Consider the following 17,595-nt stretch of genomic DNA (forward strand, 5'->3'; position numbering starts at 1 on the left):
ATTTGATAGAGAGAGCACAGGCAGGGGGAGCAATAGGAAGAAGGTGAGGGAGAAGAAGTCTTCCTGCTGAACAGGAAGTCCGATTGGGGCTCCATACCAGGACCCTGGGATCATGACCCGAGTTGAAGGCAGATGCTTAGCTGGCAGATGCTTAGCCGATTGAGCCGATGAGCCAGGCACCCCATTATATGAAACTTATATCTAAAGAAAAACTAGTGAAAGCTGGGGACTCCAGAACCTTCAATTGGAGGAAAACTCAGGAAATTTAAACTCATTAATAGCAAGTCACACTATTATTTATTGAATAATTGACTATAGTTTTCCCTGGGAAAACTTGAGGTACATTTGTTCAATCCTATTGCTGGTTTCACTTGAAATTTATTTTTTATTCTGTGCAAGGAAGAAGTATATATGATTTATCTAATGATTTAATTCCCAAATTTTTAGATTGCTGTCAGTGAACTACATCTGTCATGATACTATAACATAAATGGGAGAAGAAATAGGATTGGAGAAGACAAGAAGAATATGCAGGACATAATTCAGAGGCCAGGAATCTATATTATTTCTCCCTTAATAGTAACTTTTGGTGTTTTTAACTTAGCCGAGAAATCAGTTTGTGTTTCTTTTTCTGGCTGTCTGACACCATTTGGTACAAGGAAAAAATTGAGTAGTAAAAAAAGGATTAATAATGAAAAAGCAAGTTCTGTGCCCAAGGGCAACCACTTTAAAAAAAATGAGATAAAGTTCACTTAAAATTCATAATTAAGGGGCGCCTGGGTGGCTCAGTGGGTTGAGCCGCTGCCTTTGGCTCGGGTCATGATCTCGGGGTCCTGGGATCGAGTCCCGCATCGGGCTCTCTGCTCGGCGGGGAGCCTGCTTCCCTCTCTCTCTCTCTGCCTGCCTCTCCGACTACTTGTGATTTCTCTCTGTCAAATAAATAAATAAAAAAAATCTTTAAAAAAAAAATTCATAATTAAAAAAATTTTAAAGTGTGTAATTTAGTAACTGCCAGTACATTTGCTATGTTGTGCAGTCATCACCTCTATATAATCCCAGGACATTTTCATCACCCCAAAAAGAAAACTGTATCCAATTTCACTATCCCTGCCTGCCCTTCCCCATCTCTGCCTTGTTCCCTGGTCTTCTGGGAACTACCATTCTAGTTTCTGTTTCTGTGGATTTGCTTATTCTGGACATTTTATTTCATATAAATGGAAACGTACAGTATGTGACCTTTTGTGTCTGTCTTATTTCACTTAGCATGATGTTTTTCAGGGTTCATCAAAGATGTAGCATGTATCAGTAATTTATTCCTTTTATGGCAGAATGATATTCCATTGTATGTATGTATAATTTTTATTTACTTATGGATTAATTTCTGGATGACCAATTCTATTCCATTGATCTGTGTGTCTGTCCTTTAGGTAGTACCACATTGTCTTGATTATTATAGCATTGTATTAAATTTTGAAGTAGTTAGGTTAGGGAAAAGCCTATTAGTAAATAACATAGCACTTAATGGTGAAAGGCTGAATGATTTCCCCTAAGATTAGGAACAATTCAAGGATGTTGATTCTTACCACTTCAAAGTGTATACAGTGGTCCTAAAGATCCTAATTGGGCCAATCAGTCAAAAAGAAAGAAAAGACATGTAGAGTATTTAATGAAATCTATAAAAAAGCTACTACTAAATTTAGGAGCTATTGTAAAGTTAATACTTTTCAGTAATCAATTTTATAGCAAAATTTTTTTTTTTTTTAAAGATTTTATTTATTTATTTGACAGAGAGAAATCACAAGCAGATGGAGAGGCAGGCAGAGAGAGAGAGAGGGAAGCAGGCTCTCCGCTGAGCAGAGAGCCCGATGCGGGACTCGATCCCAGGACTCTGAGATCATGACCTGAGCCGAAGGCAGCGGCTCAACCCACTGAGCCACCCAGGCGCCCCTATAGCAAAATTTTATAATCAAATTTACAGTAATCAAAATGGTGATACCACCATAAAGATATTATAGACATAGAATTGAAAATCTGGGAAAAGACCCACATGCAAAGGGACAAGTGATTTTTTTTTTTTAAAAGATTTTATTTATTTATTTGACAGAGAGAAATCACAAGTAGATGGAGAGGCAGGCAGAGAGAGAGAGGGAAGCAGGCTCTCTGCTGAGCAGAGAGCCCGATGCGGGACTCTATCCCAGGACTCTGAGATCATGACCTGAGCCGAAGGCAGCGGCTTAACCCACTGAGCCACCCAGGCGCCCCGGGACAAGTGATTTTTGACAAAGGTGCCAGGCAGTTCAGTAGAGAAAGGATTGTCTCTTGAAGACCTGGTGCTGGAACAATTGAATATCCACATGCCAAAAACCCCAACTTGGATCCATATTTTGCACCATATATAAAATTAACTGGTAAAACTAAATGTCAAACTTAAAACCGTAAAACTTCTGGATGATAACACAGGAGAAAATCTTTCTAACTATGTTTTAAGCTGTGATTTCTTATATATGACACCAGGAGCATGTTCTATAAAAGAAAAATTGATGGTTTGGACTTCATCAAAATGAAAAATTTCTGCTATTGGAAAAGCACTGTTAAAAGAATAAAAGGACAAACCACAGGCTGGGAGAAAATTTTTGCAAAGCATATGTCTCACAAAGGACCATGGATCAGAACATAGAAAGAGCTCTCAAAACTCAATCAGAAAAGAAACAACCAAATTAAAAAATGTACAAGAGACATTCACCAAGGATATATAGATAACAAGTAAGCACATGAAAGGATGCTCAACCTCTTTTGCTATAGGGAAATGCAAATTAAAGCTGTGATGAAATACTACCACACATTTGTTAGAATGACTAAATTTTAAAATGTTGACCAGGATGTAGAGGAACTGAAACTTTCTCCTCATAGGAATGTAAAATGCTGCATTAAGTTTGATAGTCTTAAGAAGTTAAATGTACGTCAACTATTTGATCCATTTCTTAGGTATTCTGTTCTTAGGTATTTATCCAACAGAAGTGACAGCACATGTCCATATAGAAACTTACTCACCAATGTTCATGGTAACTTTGTTTTTAACAGCTACAATCTGGATATTACCTAAATATCAGAAGGTGAATCATTAAGTTGATCATTCAACCAAATGGTGGAATACTAGTCAGAAATGAAAGAGGAATGGAATATTGACTGGATGAAACTCAGAATAGCTGTGTTCATTGAAAGAAGCCTGACAAAAAAGAATACATACTGTATGATTCCATTTATATGAGGTTATAGAAAATGTGATTTAATATGTAGTGATAGAGAAAGATCATTTGTTTCTTGTGCATGGGACAGGGTGTGGTAGAACATGGGGAGCAGAGATTATAAGATTATAAGGGGACAGGAGGTAGCTTTTAAGGGTATGTTCATTATCTTTATTATGTGATGATTTCAGGAGTATAAATATGTATCAATATTTATCAAATTGCACACTTAAAATATGTACGGTGTATTATATGTTTTTTTAAAAGTTCACGCTAATGTGAACAGATTGTAATCTGGCAGCTGTGTGCTGATACTACAGGGAGCTCAAGTAGCTTCTTTGTTTCCTTAGCAGCGGATCTTCAATGGCCAGTTGAAGCTTAATATTTTTATTTTGGGAGGGTTTTTATTTTTAAACTTTATTTTTGAATTAGTGCTTAGAGATAAAAAGCAAGTGTTTGGACCCTAATCACAAACGTAAAGACTTCCTATTCTTACCTCCCTGATCATTTTTTTCCAAAATATATTTTGAAAGTGTTGCTTATTATTTCAGTAGACTATGTTTAATTTACATTTCAGGCCATGTTTAGTTAAGTATTTTTTATATTGAAACTCTGTAAATAGATTTTCCAGGAATAGGTACGAAGCAAAGGAAATAAATATATATTTATTAGTATTTTACACTATGAAAATGAGTTAACCATAAACATTTTATGGGTAAAATGTGTTTTCTTATTCTGATTTTTAAGAAAATTTCCTGGCCTTTTCAATTAAAAAAAAAAAAGCTTATCAATTTACAACTAGAGCTACTTAAAAAGTGACCTGGTACTGAAGGATTTAAGAGATAACCTAATGTTCTTGATGATACTGGAGAGGATTTCCTCTGGCTGTCTGAGAATTTTGCTTTTGCCATTTTTACCAGGATTTTTATAATCTCTTGATGTTTAATTATTGAAGAGTCTCTGATTACTTACCTCCTTGCTGACCAAGTTCTAGTAATTGGTTAAAAACTGGTATACATTCCTGAATGTTTACTATGATGCTACATGAATTAAAGATTAATTTCTCATGCAAACCATCTGTTTAGCAGTCTAAGCTTAGGGACGGTTTGGGGTCTATATTACTAGGTATTTCTTGAGTTTATAATTTTTATTTATTTATTAAAAATTAAAAAAAAATTATTTTTTAAAAACTTTATCCCCAAGGTGGGTCTCAAACACATGACGCTGAGATAAGGGTTGCATGTTCTACCTACCATCTTAGCCAGCTAGAATCCCCTTGGATTTGTCAGTCTTAGATATTGTGTATTAACTTGCCTGTTGTGATGGCTTATGAAAGCTTTAGCTTTCTACCACCATTTCCTCTTTATCTTAGCCATGTTGTTAAATTATGTTAAAGCAAATCAGTAATCATTTGAACAAAGTTGTGGACCGTGATCACTTAAAAAACTTTTGTTTTTCTTCCCGTTATTTATTGTATCTTGTATTTATTTGCACCACTTTTTGTATGCTTACTGAAATTTTCAAACCACTCTCTTAAATCTGCCACATGCCTGTTAACCTTCCCCCTCCTCCTCAGACTCCTCATTCCTCAAAATCACTAAGTCTGTCAACCTCTTTTCTCTGATGAACCTCCCTTTCAGAGTTCTCCATCTTTGTGACCCAAACTGAACTGGTTGTGGTGTTGCCTTTTTTTTTTTTTTTTTAATGGGAGTTTTCCTTGAACTTTGCTGAGTCTGCTTGTTTTGGATCTCTTGTATTCTAAACCTCACATTGTCTTAATTGATTTCCTATGTGTGTGTGTGTATGTGTAGCCTAGCCTCGGTAGCTTCCTAAGAGAAAGAGTGCATAACCAGGGAGGGAGACGAAGCAAAAGAGATTCTTAATCTCAGGAAACAAACTGAGGGTTGCTGGGAGAGGGGAGAGAGAGAGGTTGGTTGGGTTATGGACATTGAGGAGGGTATGTGTTATGATGAGTGCTGTGAATTGTATAAGACTGATAATTCACAGACCTGTACCCCTGAAGCAAATAATACATTATATGTCAATTAAGAAAAAAGAACAGGTAAAAGGAAAAAGAGTGCATGAGTATACACGTAGTACATTTTTTTTAATCCTTGCATATGTGTGATGATCTTTAAAAAATTTTTTCCTTCATACCTTGTTGATTGGTTAGATAGGGTTTTCCTTGTGAATTTTGAAGGCATGTACCATTGTCTGCCAGAGCATCAAATGCATCTCCTTCCTTTGTCGATCACCAGTCTTTTTCTCTGTGGAAGCTTTTTGCATTGTTTTATTTTGTTTTCTTGCTGTTAGTAAATTATTATTATGTAACATTTTATTCTTGTATTATGGGTGTAGCTTTTTTCCTGCCTAAGCATATTATTTAGAGATGGTTTTATTTGTTTTTTAAAGGTTTATCTTCTATTTTCAGTTTTAGCTCAGTTTTGTGGATTCCTCTTTTCTGATTGTTTATTGTAGTCTTTCCCCTTTACAGTGGAGACTTTCCTCCAGTATTAGGTGATCTTTGGCCATCTGTTCATATTTAAGGGTAAGACATTAAAAAGTTCATTCCATTTATTTGTATAGGAATAAGAAAAAATATGGAAGGATATGTTGTAAACAATAACAATTGTGGGAGGGTAGATTGGATAGGGTAGGTACATATATTTCAACATTCTGTACAGTTCAAGATTTTTATAACAATTCTGAATTGTTTTTTATTTTTTATTTTTAATTTAATTTAATTTTTAAAATTTTTATTTATTTATTTGACAGAGTTCACAAGTAGGCAGAGAGGCAGGCAAAGAGAGAGAGAGGAGGAAGCAGGCTCCCCGCTGAGCAGAGAGCCCGATGCGGGGCTCAATCCCAGGACCCCGGAACCATGACCCTAGCCAAAGGCAGAGGCTTTAACCCACTGAGCCACTTAGGCACCCTTATTTTATTTTTTAAAAAGATTTTTATTTATTTATTTGACAGAGATCACAAGTAGGCGGAGAGTCAGGTAGAGAGAGAGAGAGGGGGAAGCAGGCTCCCCACTGAGCAGAGAGCCCGATGTAGGGCTCGATCCCAGGATCCTGAGATCATGACCTGAGCTGAAGGCAGAGGTTTAACCCAGTGAGCCTCCCAGGTGCCCCCTGAATTGTTTTTTATAATTTTTTGAAAAAGCATTTGGGGTGCCTGGGTGGTTCAGTTGGCTAAGCGTCCAGCTTCAGCTCAGGTCATGATCTCAGGTCCTGGGATTGGTAGACTCCCATCCCAAGGCTGAGTCTGCTTGTCCTACTCTTCTCCCTGCTTGTACTCTCTCTCTCAAATAAATAAATCTTAAAAAAACAAATTTAATAAAGTTAGTTATTGCTGTGTAACACGTTACCCCCAAAGTTGGCTTCTTAAAGTAATACACATTTAGTTTCTCTCACAGTTTTTGAGGGTTTGGGATTTGAGAGTGTGGCACAGCTGGGTGGTTCTTCCTTAGTCTCTGTTCAGGTTGTAGTCAGTCTCTTGGCCAGGGTGGCAGTCATTTCAGGGCTTCACTGTGGCTAGAGCATTTGCTTCCCACCTGCCTCATTACTGGCTGGCCTCAGTTTCTTAAGAGCTTTTGAACTGAGGGCCTCAGTACCTCATCTCATGGGCCAACACATGATTTGAGAGAGAGAATCATTTTTGCTAGTTAGAAGCTAGTCTCTTTTATAACCTAATATTAGAAATGATGTGATAATCACCTTTGCTATTGGTCATACAGACCAAACCTGGTATAATGGATATTAGAAACAAGAAGCAGGAATCCTTGGTGGGGGAGGGGCAGGCAAAGGACACATTGTGATAGTCAGCCTTCAAGATGGCTCCCAGTTATCCCCTTCTCCTGGTCTTCCCTTGAGTAGTCTCCTCCCACACTGTACCAGGGCTGAGCCATATAAGGAATGGCATACAGCAGAGGTGTGAGGATATGTTACTTGATAGATTAGGTTGTAAAAGACCGTGGTTTCCATCTTGGGTGTTCTCTGACTTGTTTGTATGCACACTTTTCTCTTTCTATCTTTTGGATTGCTTTTTCTGGGGGAAGCTAGCTTCCCTGTCTTGACAATCAGGCATCCTATGGAGAGACCCACGCAGCTGGAGATAAGAGGCTTCCGCTCTACAGCCAGTAGAGAATGGAGATCTGCCAGCAATTACATACTGGAGCTTAGAAGTAGATTCTTCATCCTCTTTTAAGCCTGGAGATGACTGCAGTTTTGGCTGACAGCTTGATTATATTCTCATGAGAGATCTTGAGCCAGAATCAGTTAGCAAAGCCACTCCCGGATTCCTGATCCTTAAAAACTGTGTGGGATGATGAATGTTGTTTTAATCTGCCAAGTGTTTTTTTTTTTTTTTAAAGCATTTTAAAAAACTTTTATTTATTTATTTGAGAGAGAGACCATACGCAGGGACAACAGGCAGACGGAAAGAGAGAAGCAGACTTCCCATTGAGAAGGGAACCTGACGCAGGGCTTCATCCCAGGACCCTGAGATCATGACCTACTTAACCTACTGAGCCTTCAGGAGCCACTCAGGAACCCCCTTTTAAAATTTAAAAAAAAATTTTTTTTTTCTTTAAAAATATTTTATTTATTCTTTTATTTGAGAGAGAGCGTGCTTGAGTGGGGTGGAGGGGGGAGGTCAGGATTGAGAGAGAATCTCAAACAGACTCTGTGCAGAGCCCAGAATGGGGCTTGATCCCACAACCCTGAGATCATGACCTGAGTCAAGATTGAGAGTTGGATGCTTAACCAACTGAGCCGTGCAGGAGTCTCTAATCTGCCAAGTTTTGGGTGAATTTGTTATGTAGCCAAAGAACACTAATAAATAAAGCAAAAAGAACATTTTTTTTTCAAATACACACATTCACACACAGCTCATATCCCACATTCAAAACCTCACTGAAAGATTGGTATACATAGGATGGGCTTTGTTGGGACTTTGTTGTAGCTTGATTACATCTGATTTATACTAAAAACCTATTTTTTAGGGGGTGACCCCTAAAATTAGTATCTGGAAAGCTATTCTCTGAGTCTGTTCAGTTTCTTCACAGAAAAGTCTTCCAAGCCTGGTTGCTTTATTCTTAGAGTTGGACAAGTTAAAAGGGCTAACGCTACCATAATTAAATAGGTGGTTTGATCTGTCGTTCCCTATCTTTCCTGTTTTGCCTGTTGTCTCTCAGTCAAGAGATGCTTCTGTTTGGTTTCTTCAGAGAAGAAATCTCCAATTTATTTTAGGAATTGTAAGTTGTTTTGACAAGATATGGTAGTCTGCTTCTGTAGTTTTAGCTCCATGTCTTATTCATGTCCTCTGAGACTTGGGGCTTCTCCTAATAGACAGGACTTGCTTTTCAGTGAGAGAGGGAACACAAACAGGGGAAGAGGGAGAGACAGACTCCCTGCAGTTCAGGGAGCCTGACTCAGGGGCTTGATCCTAGAACTCTGGGATCACAACCAGAGAAGAAAGCAGATGCTTAACGACTGAGCTGCACAGGTGCTCTGTAGCCTCTATCTGTTGCAACTGATATTTTAATTTTTTCAGCTCAGCTAAGTTTCTCATTTGCTTTCATTTTTTTCTTCTTTTTCTTAAAAGATTTTATGTTTTTGAGTAATCTCTATACCCAGTGTAGGAGTTGAACTCAAAACCCCAAGATCAGGGGGAGGAGTCAAGATGGCAGAGAAGTAGCAGGCTGAGACTACTTCAGCTAGCAGGAGATCAGCTAGATAGCTTATCTAAAGATTGCAAACACCTACAAATCCATCGGCAGATCAAAGAGAAGAAGAACAGCAATTCTAGAAACAGAAAAACAACCATTTTCTGAAAGGTAGGACTGGTGGAGAAGTGAATCCAAAGCGACGGGAAGATAGACCCCAGGGGGAGGGGCCAGCTCCCTGCAAGTGGCTGAGCAACGGAGCACAAAATCAGGACTTTTAAAAGTCTGTTCCGCTGAGGGACTTCGCTCCAGAGGCTAAACCAGGATGAAGCCCACACAGGGTCATCAGGGTCACAGAAGGTTTGGGGGTGTCTGAGTGTCGCAGAGCTTACAGGTATTAGAATGGGGAAGCCAGCTACAGAGACAGAGCCGACAGCGAGCTCACAGCTCAGGGTTACTTTGAACTGGTCCCAGGCTCGGTGAGCTCTGAGCGGGGCCGGATGTCAGGCAGATGGGAGTTACTGAGCTCTGTTTTCTGAGGGCGCACTGAGGATTGGGGCCCCAGGCTCTCGGCTCCTCTGGGACCTCCGAGACCAGGAGGCCGCCCTTTGTATTCCTGTCCTCCGGAACTCTATGGAAAGCGCTCAGGGAACAAAAGCTCTTGAAAGCAAACCCAAGCGGATTACTCAGGCCAGCCCCTGGTAAGGGCGGTGCAATTCCGCCTGGGGTAAAGACAATTGAGAATCACTACAACAGGCCCCTCCCCCAGAAGATCAACAAGAAGTCCAGCCAAGACCAAGTTCACCTACCAAAGGAGTGCAGTTTCAATACCAAGGAGAGCAGCAGAATTCCAGAGGAGGAGAAAGCAAAGCACGGAACTCATAGCTTTCTCCCTATGATTCTTTAGTCTTGCAGTTAATTTAATTTTTTTTCTTTTTCATTTTTTTTCTCTTCTGCTAAAATTTTTTTTAACATTTACCCTTTTCCTTTTTAACGTTTTTTAACTAGTTTATCTAATATATATATATATTATATATATATATATGTATTTCTTTTTTATACTTTTCTTTATTCATTTTCTTTTTTTAATTCTTTTCTTTATTTTTTTCTTTTCTTTTTTTTTTCCTCTCTTTTTTTCTTTCGGAACCTCTTTTTATCCCCTTTCTCCCCCCTCACGATTTGGGATCTCTTCTGATTTGGTTAAAGCATATTTTATTTTCCTGGGGTTGTTGCCACCCTTTTAGTATTTTACTTGCTCCTTCATATACTCTTATCTGGACAAAATGACAAGGCGGAAAAATTCACCACAAAAAAAAGAACAAGAGGCAGTACCGAAGGCTAGGGACCTAATCAATACAGACATTGGTAATATGTCAGATCTAGAGTTCAGAATGACAATTCCCAAGGTTCTAGCCGGGCTTGAAAAAGGCATGGAAGATATTAGAGAAACCTCTCGGGAGATATAAAAGCCCTTCCTGGAGAAATAAAAGAACTAAAATCTAACCAAGTTGAAATCAAAAAAGCTATTAATGAGGTGCAATAAAAAGTGGAGTCTCGGGGCGCCTGGGTGGCTCAGTGGGTTAAGCCGCTGCCTTCGGCTCAGGTCATGATCTCAGGGTCCTGGGATCGAGTCCCGCATCGGGCTCTCTGCTCAGCAGCAGAGAGCCTGCTTCCCTCTCTCTCTCTCTGCCTGCCTCTCCATCTACTTGTGATTTCTCTCTGTCAAATAAATAAATAAAATCTTAAAAAAAAAAAAAAGTGGAGTCTCTCACTGCTAGGATAAATGAGGCAGAAGAAAGAATTAGCGATATAGAAGACCAAATGACAGAGAATAAAGAAGCTGAGCAAAAGAGGGACAAACAGCTACTGGACCACGAGGGGAGAATTCGAGAGATAAGTGACACCATAAGACGAAACAGTATTAGAATAATTGGGATTCCAGAAGAAGAAGAAAGAGAGAGGGGAGCAGAAGGTATACTGGAGAGAATTATTGGGGAGAATTTCCCCAATATTGCAAAGGGAACAAGCATCAAAATTCAGGAGGTGCAGAGAACGCCCCTCAAAATCAATAAGAATAGGTCCACACCCCGTCACCTAATAGTAAAATTTACAAGTATTAGCGACAAAGAGAAAATCCTGAAAGCAGCCCGGGAAAAGAAAACTGTACCATGCAATGGTAAAAATATTAGATTGACAGCAGACTTATCCACAGAGACCTGGCAGGCCAGAAAGAGCTGGCATGATATATTCAGAGCACTAAACGAGAAAAACATGCAGGCAAGAATACTATATCCAGCTAGGCTATCATTGAAAATAGAAGGAGAGATTAAAGGCTTCCAGGACAAACAAAAACTGAAAGAATTTGCAAATACAAACCAGCTCTACAGGAAATATTGAAAGGGGTCCTCTAAACAAAGAGAGAGCCTACAAGTGTAAGGTGACAGTAACAGTCACCTTACAGGCAATACAATGGCACTAAATTCATATCTCTCAGTAGCTACCCTGAATGTTAATGGGTTAAATGCCCCAATCAAAAGACACAGGGTATCAGAATGGATAAAAAAACAAAACCCATCTATATATTGCCTCCAAGAAACTCATTTTAAGCCCGAAGACACCTCCAGATTTAAAGTGAGGGGGTGGAAAAGAATTTACCATGCTAATGGACATCAGAAGAAAGTAGGAGTGGCAATCCTTATATCAGATCAATTAGATTTTAATCCAAAGACTATAATAAGAGATGAGGAAGGACACTATATCATACTCAAAGGGTCTGTACCAACAAGAAGATCTAACAATTTTAAATATCTATGCCCCCAACATGGGAGCAGCCAACTATATAAAGCAATTAATAACAAAATCAAAGAAACACATCACAATAATACAATAATAGTAGGGGACTTTAACAATCCCCTCACTGAAATGGACAGATCATCCAAGCAAAAGAGCAGCAAGGAAATAAAGACCTTAAATGACACACTGGACCAGATGGACATCACAGATATATTCAGATCATTTCATCCCAAAGCAACAGAATACACATTCTTCTCTAGTGCACATGGAACATTCTCCAGACTAGATCACATCCTCGGTCCTAAATCAGGACTCAACCGGTTATCAAAAGATTGGGATCATTCCCTGCATATTTTCAGACCACAGTGCTCTGAAGCTAGAACTCAACTACAAGAGGAAGTTTGGAAAGAACCCAAATACATGGAGACTAAACAGCATCCTTCTAAAGAATGAATGGGTCAACCAGGAAATTAAAGAAGAATTGAAAAAAATCATGGAAACAAATGATAATGAAAACACAATGGTTCAAAATGTGTGGGACACAACAAAGGCGGTCCTGAGAGGAAAATATATAGTGGTACAAGCCTTTCTCAAGAAACAAGAAAGGTCTCAGGTACGCAACCTAACCCTACACCTAAAGGAGCTGGAGAAAGAACAAGAAAGAAAGCCTAAACCCAGCAGGAGAAGAGAAATCTTAAAGATCAGAGCAGAAATCAATGAAATAGAAACCAGAAAAACAATAGAACAAATCAATGAAACTAGGAGCTGGTTCCTTGAAAGAATTAATAAGATTGATAAACCCCTGGCCAGACTTATCAAAAAGAAAAGAGAAAGGACCCAAATAAATAAAATCATGAATGAAAGAGGAGAGATCACAACTAACACCAAAGAAATACAAACAATTATAAGAACATACTATGAGCAACTCTACGCCAACAAATTTGACAATCTGGAAGAAATGGATACACTCCTAGAAACATATAAAGTACCACAACTGAACCAGGAAGAAATAGAAAGCCTGAACAGACCCATAACCAGTAAGGAGATTGAAGCAGTCATTAAAAATCTCCAAACAAACAAAAGCCGGGCCAGACGGCTTCCCGGGAGAATTCTACCAAACATTTAAAGAAGAACTAATTCCTATTCTCCTGAAACTGTTCCAAAAAATAGAAATGGAAGGAAAACTTCCAAACTCATTTTATGAGGCCAGCATCACCTTGATCCCAAAACCAGACAAGGATCCCATCAAAAAAGAGAGCTATAGACCAATATCCTTGATGAACACAGATGCGAAAATTCTCACCAAAATACTAGCCAATAGGATTCAACAGTACATTAAAAGGATTATTCACCATGACCAAGTGGGATTTATTCCAGGGCTGCAAGGTTGGTTCAACATTCGCAAATCAATCAATGTGATACAACACATCAATAAAAGAAAGAACAAGAACCATATGATACTCTCAATAGATGCTGAAAAAGCATTTGACAAAGTACAGCATCCCTTCCTGATCAAAACTCTTCAATATGTAGGGATAGAGGGCACATACCTCAATATTATTAAAGCCATTTATGAAAAACCCACCGCAAATATCATTCTCAATGGAGAAAAACTGAAAGCTTTTCCGCTAAGGTCAGGAACACGGCAGGGATGTCCATTATCACCACTGCTATTAAACATAGTACTAGAAGTCCTAGCCTCAGCAATCAGACAACAAAAGGAAATTCAAGGCATCCAAATTGGCAAAGAAGAAGTCAAATTATCACTCTTTGCAGATGATATGATACTATATGTGGAAAACCCAAAAGACTCCACTCCAAAACTGCTAGGACTTGTACAGGAATTCAGTAAAGTGTCAGGATATAAAATCAAAGCACAGAAATCAGTTGCATTTCTCTACACCAACAACAAGACAGAAGAAAGAGAAATTAAGGAGTCAATCCCATTCACAATTGCACCCCAAACCATAAGATACCTAGGAATAAACCTAACCAAAGAGTCACAGAATCTATACTCAGAAAACTATAAAGTACTCATGAAAGAAATTGAGGAAGACACAAAGAAATGGAAAAATGTTCCATGCTCCTGGATTGGAAGAATAAATATTGTGAAAATGTCTATGCTACCTAAAGCAATCTACACATTTAATGCAATTCCTATCAAAGTACCATCCATCTTTTTCAAAGAAATGGAACAAATAATCCTGAAATTTATATGGAACCAGAAAAGACCTCGAATAGACAAAGGAATATTGAAAAAGAAAGTCAAAGTTGGTGGCATCACAATTCCGAACTTCAAGCTCTCTTACAAAGTTGTCATCATCAAGACAGCATGGTACTGGCACAAAAACAGACACAGAGATCAATAGGACAGAATAGAGAGCCCAGAAATAGACCCTCAACTCTATGGTCAACTAATCTTTGACAAAGCAGGAAAGAATGTCCAATGGAAAAAAGACAGCCTCTTCAATAAATGGTGTTGGGAAAATTGGACAGCCACGTGCAGAAAAATGAAATTGGACCATTTCCTTACATCACACACGAAAATAGACTCAAAATGGATGAAGGACCTCAATGTGAGAAAGGAATCCATCAAAATCCTTGAGGAGAACACAGGCAGCAACCTTTTCGACCTCAGCCGCAGCAACATCTTCCTAGGAACATCACCAAAGGCAAGGGAAGCAAGGGCAAAAATGAACTATTGGGATTTTATCATGATCAAAAGCTTTTGCACAGCAAAGGAAACAGTTAACAAAACCAAAAGACAACTGACAGAATGGGCGAAGATATTTGCAAATGACATATCTGATAAAGGACTAGTGTCCAAAATCTACAAAGAACTTAGCAAACTCAACACCCAAAGAACAAATAATCCAATCAAGAAATGGGCAGAGGACATGAACAGACATTTCTGCAACGAAGACATCCAGATGGCCAACAGACACATGAAAAAGTGCTCCATATCACTCGGCATCAGGGAAATACAAATCAAAACCTCAATGAGGTATCACCTCACACCAGTCTGAATGGCTAAAATCAACAAGTCAGGAAATGACAGATGCTGGCGAGGATGCGGAGAAAGGGGAACCCTCCTACACTATTGGTGGGAATGCAAGCTGGTGCAACCATTCTGGAAAACAGCATGGAGGTTCCTCAAAATGTTGAAAATAGAACTGTCCTATGACCCAGCAATTGCACTACTGGGTATTTACCCTAAAGATACAAACGTAGTGATCCGAAGGGGCACGTGCACCCGAATGTTTATAGCAGCAATGTCCACAATAGCCAAACTATGGAAAGAACCTAGATGTCCATCAACAGATGAATGGATGAAGAAGATGTGGTATATATACACAATGGAATACTATGCAGCCATCAAAAGAAATGAAATCTTGCCATTTGCGACAACGTGGATGGAAGTAGAGCGTATCATGCTTAGCGAAATAAGTTAAGCAGAGAGAGACAACTATCCTATGATCTCCCTGATATGAGGAAGTAGAGATGCAACATGTGGGGTTAAGGGTGTAGGAGAAGAATAAATGAAACAAGATGGAATTGGGAGGGAGACAAACCATAAGTGACTCTTAATCTCACAAAACAAACTGAGGGTTGCTGGGGGCAGGGGGTTGGGTTATGGACATTGGGGAGGGTATGTGCTTTGGTGAGTGCTGTGAAGTGTGTAAACCTGGCGATTCATAGACCTGTACCCCTGGGGATAAAAATATATTACATGTTTATAAAAAATTAAAAATTAAAAAACAAAAACAAAAAACCCCAAGATCAGGAGCCATGTTCTCTACTCAGTGAGCCAGCCAGGCCCCCCATTGCTCTTCTTTATCTGAAGATTCGTAGAAACCTCTTGGCCATTAATGCTTACATTGCTATTCTTTCAGACCTTGTAGATCTTTACCATTTTTTTTTTTTTTTGGTAACTTTATTATTATTTTAACAGAGTCATGGAAGGAAGAATAGTCTTTCTCCATATTTAAGTGCAAGTCTATGGGGTGTATGTGTTTGTGTGTGTATGTAATATTTCAAAATTATTATATGTACAATAGAAAATATGTAACTACAGATTCATAGAATTTTTGAGATGGATTGGAATTTGAAGATAACTTAATCCTATTTATTCATTTTATAACTGAGAAACAGGCTCAGAGAAGTTCCCTGTTTTGCCCATTATTATTATAATTAGCAGTGTAAGCCTAAGAGGAAATCTGTATCTCTTGACCCTTATTTATTTTCTTTTCCATCATGCCACACTAACTACCTTTATTTCTTAACTAGATTATTAAATTATTGATAATTAAAACATAGTGCATGAGTTAATAATAACTACATGCTAGCTTTTGGGAATTTTAAATTAGTAGGCCTGGTTTCTACCTCATAAAGCAATCACTAGATGATAAATAGATGAATATCTTACTTTTCTTAGGTTCAGATCTTTTTTTTTTGATTGTTGGCTTTATTCCATAAGTATTTAATAATGTATGTAATTTATGTGATTTTATAATTTCTCAAACAAGCAGTGTTCAGAATAAAAGATTTTTTTCCCTTTAATTTACAATTTCCTTTTGATTTCTTGGCTTTCATTTATTTTTACTCTTCTGCTTCCTGATTTCTTATTGAAAGGAAGCTTAGTTTGTTTTGTTTTTGTTTTTGGTACTGCATTTTTTATTTATTTATTTTTTTTAATTTTTGTGGGGGTGTGAGCAGCAAGGAGGGGCAGAGAAAATGGGAGAGAGAGTCCCAGGCAGACTCGGTGCTGAGCTCTGAGCCCGACAGAGGTCTGGAGCCTCCGCCCTGAGATCTCAACCTGAGCCAAAATCAAGAGCCCCTTCACTGACTGTGCCACCCAGGAGCCCCCATACTAGGTTTATAATTACATATCCATAGTATAAGCCTTGCATACTGGTTTTAGAAACATTGTTGGGGAGAGAGATACAATTAGGGAAAATATCTTAGTAAATTTGTTATATGTACAGTAAACTCTTAGTGTAAAGGAACTGCATTGTTTTTGGTATGTGATAGCATTGTGCTGGGTACATGTTAGGTACTTGGGAAATAACATCTGCCTTAAAAATTTTTTTTATGAGAAGTTCTTTTTAAAGTGGGATTTTAGTGGTGCCTGGGTAGCTCCATTGGTTAAGCGGCTAGCTCTTGATTTTGGCTCAGGTCATGATCTCAGGGTCATGAGATCGAGCCCCATCTTGCACTCCATGTTCAGCAGAGTCTGCTTGAGATTCTTTCTCTCCCTCCTTTTGCTCCTCCCTCTGTGTGTGCTCTCTCGCTGTCAAATCTTTAAAAATCAAAAAGTAGGATTTTAAGTGTTCAGTGTTTAAAATTAATGAGGGAGTTAATACTTTTATTTTGCCTTTAGATATATTTTTCATACAATGTATTTGTCCAGCTTTCAGAGCAGTTTTTTAAAGAATTACATCCATCAGATGCTAATTATCCTTGCATATTGGACCGAGCAGCACAGAGTTGAATTGAAAGAAGGGTTGTGGATGGTCCAATAAAAAACATTCAAGAGCACAGAGAAAAATAAGAATATAGGGCGCCTGGGTGGCTCAGTGGGTTAAAACCTCTGCCTTCGGCTCCAGTCATGATCCTGGCATTCTGGGATCGAGCCCCGCATCCGGCTCTCTGCTCAGCAGAGAACCTGCTTCCTTCTCTCTCTGTCTTCCTCTGCCTACTTGTGATCTCTGTCTGTCAAATAAATAAATAAATAACCTTAAAAAAAAAAGAATATAATAAGATTTAAGAATTATTGTCTGATAAAAAGAACACTTATTCAGCATGTAGTAGATGTATATGGTATTAGTTTAGTCCTCTTGACAACTTTATAAGTTAGATATGTCATAAGGAATAATTTAGATCTTAAGA

At 38.5% G+C, this 17,595-nt stretch overlaps 1 protein-coding gene across 3 annotated transcripts in view; it reads left to right on the forward strand.

Moving 5' to 3' along the window:
- ADK (adenosine kinase) overlaps nucleotides 1–17,595 on the forward strand; it is a 525,969-nt gene that overhangs the window by 36,186 nt on the left and 472,188 nt on the right. The window lies entirely within an intron of this gene.

The sequence above is a fragment of the Mustela nivalis genome, assembly GCF_964662115.1.
Source record: "Mustela nivalis genome assembly, chromosome: 2".
NCBI classification, from domain to species: Eukaryota; Metazoa; Chordata; class Mammalia; order Carnivora; family Mustelidae; genus Mustela; species Mustela nivalis.